Consider the following 7,423-nt stretch of genomic DNA (forward strand, 5'->3'; position numbering starts at 1 on the left):
GTCATATCATTTTCATTTCTTTTTTAAGTTTAATTCCTGGGGTTATGTTTATAAATTTCCTACAGTGACTTTGCTTTATTGCTAGTATTTAGAACCCTTAGGAAATGACTACTTCTCTGAGTTATCTTCCAGGTGTAGCTTAGTTTTGGGTTTTGAATCTGTTACAAGATCTTACCTCTTCAATTTGTTTGGGACGAGAAGTTGCTGCCTGTTTGGACCAGCCCCGGTTCTTTGGCACTGTTCCACAATATTTTTTGTGAGCCTCAGTCAGTTTCAGTCTCAGAACACCAAAAAGTATAGCTGTTTAGAATAATTATGCCACTTTTGGCTAAAGTGGTACCATCAGCAAAAACAGCAGCAATAATGAAAGCCTAGAAAATGACAAACTGATGTATCCATTTATCACCTTGAGACATGTGAACTATATTTGTAGTTACATAACAAAATCTAAAACAGACCAGAAAATTATAAAATTTATATGCAGTATATAAATCCCTCAGGGGTTAACATTTAAAAGAGAGTTGGGAAAATAGAGAGATAGAAGAAGAGGATGACTGGAGGACAACAGAATAGGGCCATGCTAACTCTGGGAAAATGGTGAAGAAGCTGAAGGGAAAGAGAGAAAAAGAAGACAGAACAGATAGACTACAAAGAGGCTATAAAGTACTTTCACACTCATATAAAAATAAGATCAGGGCTGTGGACATAGCACAGTGGTCTAAGCATCTGCTTAGGCAAGCTCAAGGATCCAGATTTGATCCCTGGTACCACATGCAGTGCCAGCCCCGCCTCAGGCATGTTGGGCCAGACACTAAGACTGGACTTAGTGACACATGTCTGTAAACCCAGCACTGGGGAGGCTGAAAACAGGAGGATCACTGTGAGTGTGAGCTGCATAGTGAGAACTTGTATCAATATATAAAATTTTAGAAAAGAGAAAAGAAAAAAGGCTTTTTGCAAGGGTATCTGGAAGTAATTTGCACCGAGCCGGCAGCTGCAGTAACTACAGCTTCAACTTCAACTCCACAGTGCTTCCCTTGGCCAAAAACACATTAGGTCGTTTTCCAGTGTGAGGCATTCAACAAATGGTAGCAAGGCAGAGCCACCAGAAACGCACACCGGATTTCCCTGACAAATACGGCAATGCTATCTTAGTTGGTGGAGCCACCTTCTGTATTGTGCGTGGACCTACACAGCAACACAACCTGGAATAGAGTGGAACCTGTCCCCTGTTGGCAGTCACCCCCAAGGAATGGAGAGATCAGTAATCATGCCAGCTGATATGACACAGCTAAGTTATTTCTAAATGAAATCATAATTGATGCCAAGTAAAAGTGCTGTGTATCCATTAAAATATAGCCTACTGAAGAAATAAAGTACAATTGAAACCTTAAAAAAAAGAAAAAAAAAGGATCAAACAGTGAAGGAGAAAGAAACAAAACCAAACAACAAAAGAAAAAACAAAAAACACCACCACAACAAACAAACAAGAGAAAGGAAAAAGAAAGTCCAATTTGGGAGTTGTCTCTGCTCTCATTGGTAGACAGCGTGCAGAGACAGAGTCCCAATCTGTGCTCTCCTATCCCAGCAAGCCAGCAGTAGCTTTTTGGTGGGGAAGTGCATAACCTCAGGGAGCCTGCACCTTCTGGCTGAGACCAGACTCATTTGGCCAGCAGCCTTAAGCACACTCTCTGTGGGCCCAGAACCAGCTGGGAGCCACTAGATGGAGCCTGCAGCAGCTCTGAGTTCTGAATTCAGCTGGTCTCTCTCCAAGATGGCCTTTGGCCAATCACTGTCTTTTTTGGACAGCTGAGCCCTCAGCACTCACTGCCAGCTAGTGCAGTCCTTCATGCCCCCTGCTCTCCTCCACTGTTGTGTCTCCCTGTGGAGGCCTCAAGGATCACCAGCAATCACTGTGTTTCTGCTGGTTTGAATTAAACCTCTTAAGCAATGAATCCCATCTCAGGTAGAAGTTGCCCCCAGCTATCTTTTTTATTTAAATTTCTCTCTTAATTCTGTCCATGGGCTTTAATTTGCCCCTTAGACGCTTCCTGGGTCCAGGAAACCCAATTCCCTCCCTCTTGTCCTCACATTGCTATTTTGCAGCATCTGGATGAAAACATTCACAGAGATTTGTTCTCTGCTGCTTGCCACTCCACCGTCTTGGTGGCTTCTCCCCAGCTGGCTTCTTTCTCATCCTCCGAAAGCTAGAGCCAGCAGGTTCTCATAAAGCCTAGAGCTCATTGGGGCTCAACTTGCTCAAGGAAGTGCCGTGCTAAATAACATGGAGGCTGCAGCTGCCTCAATCAGCCAGAAGGGACCAGAGCCCACAGTTGTGGCCACCCATGTCACCCTGCAAGCTGGCTGCCTCAGGCCAGCTCCAAGCAGGCAGGACCCACAACTCATGAGATGACACTGGCAAAATTTAATGTCCTCAAAATAAATGCACAAAAGTAGGGCACTGGATCTATGTGAAGGCTCTAAAACAGGTTTTTTAAAACACAGGGACTGTTTTCACCCTTCCCTTGTGTTCAGTTTGGTCTTGAGGCAACTGCTGTTGAAAATCTTACCTAGGACCTGGCTCTATTTTGTATATTTGCCCTTGTTTTAATCAGGGGAAGTCCAGGCTGTGAAGACAGCGAGTGAGTAAGGTCCCACACTCTGTTGTGTGGTGTATCCATGCTGAGCATGTGGGGAAAGCACAGGTTTCAGAGCTAGGCCGTCCTCATCAGCATCCAGATCTGACATACACAGGTCAGCCTCATGATGTCACCGGGTCCCTTGAAATCTCCTTCTTTCATCTCCCAAGTCCATATCATAACAGTACCAGCCTGGATCCTCCGGACCCTGTGAGCACACAGAAGCCACACTTGATTTAAACAGGATGGCATGCTGAGTGGGCTCGATTATGTCAATGAAATTGGCTTGGGATCCACCTGGGTGATCATGAAGCCACTGCTAGGTGGCCATTGGTGGACATAGAGGAGTGAGCTTGGGGACTACTGAGGTCCCTGGCCCCTTCCTGTCTGGTGCAGTCCCCTGCTTTGCTTCCCAACCTCCATGAGCTGAGCAACTATGCTCCAGCAGGCCCTTCTGCCGTAATGCTCTGCCTTTGAGCCTGCTGAGCATGGACTGAATCTCTGAAATCACAAGCCAGATAAGCCCCTCCAGGTGGTACATCTATGCCTTATGAAATAGTAATAGCTGAGTAACCATTAAGATATGAGACTTTATTTTTTGTGTTTATTTTTTTTAATTTTTATTCATTTTAATGAGAAAAAATAAAATAGCAATGAAACAGATTTAAAACAGGTTAATAGGATGTTTACAGTAATTAATACATTGCATAGTGTCTTCATGTAGTTATTCAGAAGACAAGATGCAGACATGATATCTTGTCTAAACAATATTAGTACAAACTTTTATTCTCAGTGAACTAACAGAAAGTAGCTCTGTATCTATCCTAAATCTCTTCTGTATACATATATATTTTTTCTTTCCCTTTTTGTTTTATAACACAACTGTCCTTTATTTACACTTTTGTTAAGTTAGTGACGTATGACACTAGGTTGCTGAGCAGCTTATAGCTGACCTCAACCAGACAGGATGTTCATCTCAGGAGTGAGATAGCTTGTTTGCTTTAGCACTGGGCCAAGTCCCACCTACATATATTTGATCAGTTTCCTAGCTTTGTGGCTCCCAACATATCCCCCTTTTTCATTTTTTTTTCAGAGATGGGTGTTCCACTGCAGTTAGACAAGCTATATTTGGAGAAGTCTTTAAAAGACTTTTTCATGCTTGAAATGAGTCTAAAGATTATAGGTACTTGAATTCAGCAAAATAACCCAATATAGTCTAATAGTCCATAATAGTAGCAAGTTATCAGCACAACTGGCAAATGTCCAAAGTTGTTGACTTGAGCCTTTTACAGCTCAGCATATTAATATAGTTGTATTTTTCATACCTCATGGTTATACTTTTCCGCTGAATGGTTAAGGCCAAGTTAAATAAAGACCTACATAACTAAAAAGGTAACTTTTGTATCTGATAAAGTCAGTCAAATCCCCACAGGATTTACCCTGAAACCCTGTACAGCACCTTGTAAATCTTTTGTCAGTGTCAGCCATCTGGGTGAGTCACAGCCATTGCTTGAAAAATTTGCTGTCTATGAAAGCCTGAAAGAATGTTTTCTCTCTAGGTGATTCTCCTTAGACACATTATACATCGTCGATCACTTTCCTCTGTGGCCCTATAATCTCCTTGATCAGGAAATTTGGGACACCACCGAGTTATAGGATGTCTTATGTCCTGAGTCTTCACTGACCTTGAAGGGCTAGGGCCAAAATATTAGCTATCCTTGTAGCCCCTCTATTTGTCTAATTTTTGGTCTGCAAATTTTAGTTGCTAAACATACAGAAGAGAAGCTTAATGATATTATTACCCTGTAACAGAGGCAGCTGAGCTTAACATCATTATCTGTCTGAATACCAAACGCCTTAGACATAACAAGGAACTGCTATTTTCCAGAAACCATGGACATTCTAAAATTTAAATCTCTATAGAATGTGAAATAAACAATTATACATTTTTACACAGAAATTTAGAAATCAAACCTATACAACATTGTAGCAGAACAATCCTATGACATTGGTTTTTTTTTTTCTGTTTTATTACCTTTTTAAAAGTTATTTTAAAAAGAGTATAGCATTAATTGGTATGACGTTAGAAGCAGTATGCATTTAGAAGACCAAAATAATAGGCATTTCAAGCATGGGTTTAGCATTACACATTGCTATCCTCAGTGTAGTTGCTTAGTTCATGGATACGAGCATTTATGTTAGTCAGGGTGAGAATTCTGCCCATTAACTGCTATTTTCAAAAATGAATATTCATAGGACCATTGCCTTAATCATCTTATTTAAATAAATGTATGGTTTTGCCCCTTCTATATTTCCTAAATTTTCTCCTTTCTCTCTCTTCATTGTTTAACCCTTAAATTCTTGCTTTCCATTTAACTGTTTTGTACGTTTCAATTTTTATTTCTACTTTTGAGTTCTTACACTGGGGAGACATTATGATACACATGTGGGTCTGGTTTATTTCACTTATGAGTAAATCTTCCAGTTGCATCCACTTATATAGGAAGGCTTTGAGTTTATTTTTCCTTATGGCTGTGTAATACTCCATTGTATAAAAATACCACATCTTTTTCATCCATTCCTCAGGTTTCCATTCCTTGGAAACATCCATTTTGGTTGCTTCCAAGATTTGGCTATCACAAATTGTGCTGCTATAAACATAGGTGCACATATATCACTATGACATGATGTTTTCAGTTCTTTTGGGAAAATTCCCAGAAGAGAGATAGCTAAATTGAATGGGATTTCCAGTCCTAGATTTTGAGGAATCTCCACACTGATTTCCATATTGAATGCACCAGTCTACAGTCCCACCAGCAGTGGAGAACGGTTCCTTTTTCCCCGCAGCCTTGCCACCATTTGTTGTTGGTTGGTTTCTTTATGATAACCATTGTTTCTGGGGTGAGATGGTATCTCAGTGTTGTTTTTTCATTTCATGAGTGGCTAGTGATGTGGAGCATTTTTTCATGTATTTATTTGCTTCTTGTATTTTTTACTATGAGAAGTGTGTGTTCACCTTGGATGCCCATTTTTGGATTGGTTCTTTAAATTTTGGGGCCCTAATGTTTTTTAGTTCTTTATAATTTCTAGATAGAAGACTTTTGTCTGAGTGCTTATTAGTTAAGATTTTTTTCCAAAATTTGGGTTGTCTTTTCACTCTGTTGGTAATTTCTTTTGACATGTGAAAGCTTTTCAATAAGTGGAGGTCTCAGTTGTTAATTCTTTGAGATTTTCCCACGCAGTTTGATTTTTGGTCATGAACTGTTTGCGTAACCCTATGTCTTCAAGATTTACACCTACTTTCTCTTTCAGGAGATTTAGTGTTTCTGTTTCAATGTTTAGATCTTTAAATAGTGCATGGTGATAGACCCGGGTCAAGTTTTATTTTTTGGCACGTGGAGAGTGACTTTTTCCAGCACCATTTGTTAACGAGGCTATCTTTCTTCCAGTAAGCGTGTTTGGCCCCTTTGTCAAAGATAAGATGGCTGACTGTGTTTGGAGTTGTATCTGCACCTTCTAATCTATTCCATTGATCCTCAGGTCTATTTTTTTTTTTTTGCCAATACCATGATGATTTTATCACAGTAGCTTTGTAGTATAATTTCAAGTCAGGAATTGTAACATCTCCTGCCTTGTCTTTGTTGCCCAGGACTGCCTTTGCTATTGTAGATCTTTTCTGGTTCCAAATAAATTTTGGGAATGATTTCTCTAGGTCTGTGAGGTATGTTCATGATAGTTTGAAAAGGACTGCATTAAATCTGTACAGCAATTTTGGGAGTATGTCCATCTTCCCAATGTTGGTTCTTCCTATCCAGGAGCAGGGATTATTGTTCCATTTTCTAAAATCTATGATCTCTTTTTTCACAGTACTGTAATTTTCATTGAATAGAAGATTTTTTTCTTCTTTAGTTAGGTTAATTCCCAAGTATGTCATTTTCTGTGGTGCTATTGTAAAAGGTATTGTTTCTCTAATTTCCCTCTCAGTGTGTTTGTTATCTGTGTAGAGGAATGTTATTGACTTTTGGGTATTGACCTTGTAACTTGCTATGCAACTGAATTTCTGTATTACTTCTAGTAGCATCTTGCTGGAGCTTTTTTGGTCTTCCAGATAGAGTATCATGTCATCTACCAATAATGATAGTTTAACTTATTTTTTACCTATTCTTATTCCTTTTATTTATGTCTTTTGTCTAATGGTTCTAGATAATGATTCTAGAACTATACTGAATAGAAGTGGTGATAGAGGACATCTTTGTCTTATACCTGACCTGAGAGTAAAAGATGTCAGTTTTTCCCCATTTAGAATTATGTTAGCCGTTGAGTTTGTCATAGATGGCTTTTATCAAATTGAAATAGAGGCCGTCTATTCCAAGTTTCCGTAGGACTTTGAACATGAAAGAGTGTTTGGCCTTGTCAAAAGCCTTTTCTGGAGTGAGATGACCCAGGCCGCGGGGTCCTGAACAGACCCAGAGCGCAGGCCGGCGAGTGAGTGAGACGACCGAGGCCGTGGGATCCTGAACAGACCCAGAACGCAGGCCCGGCGGTGAGTGAGACGACAGAGGCCGCGGGATCCTGAGCAGACCCAGAGCGAAGGCCCGGGAGTGAGTGAGACTTACCGGGCCCAGGGATCCTCTTTTGACCCAGGCTGCAGGCCCAGCAGGGAACCCTTCAGCAGAACTCCCTGCAAGGAGGCTAGAGGCAAGACCCACCCAGCTGATTCAGGAGCAGAACATCTTGCCAAAGAGACACAAAGGGTTCAACTCTAACACCTGCAGCAGAAAGAA

This window comes from Octodon degus, unplaced genomic scaffold (genome assembly GCF_000260255.1).
Source record: "Octodon degus isolate 3935 unplaced genomic scaffold, OctDeg1.0 scaffold00093, whole genome shotgun sequence".
Lineage (NCBI taxonomy): Eukaryota > Metazoa > Chordata > Mammalia > Rodentia > Octodontidae > Octodon > Octodon degus.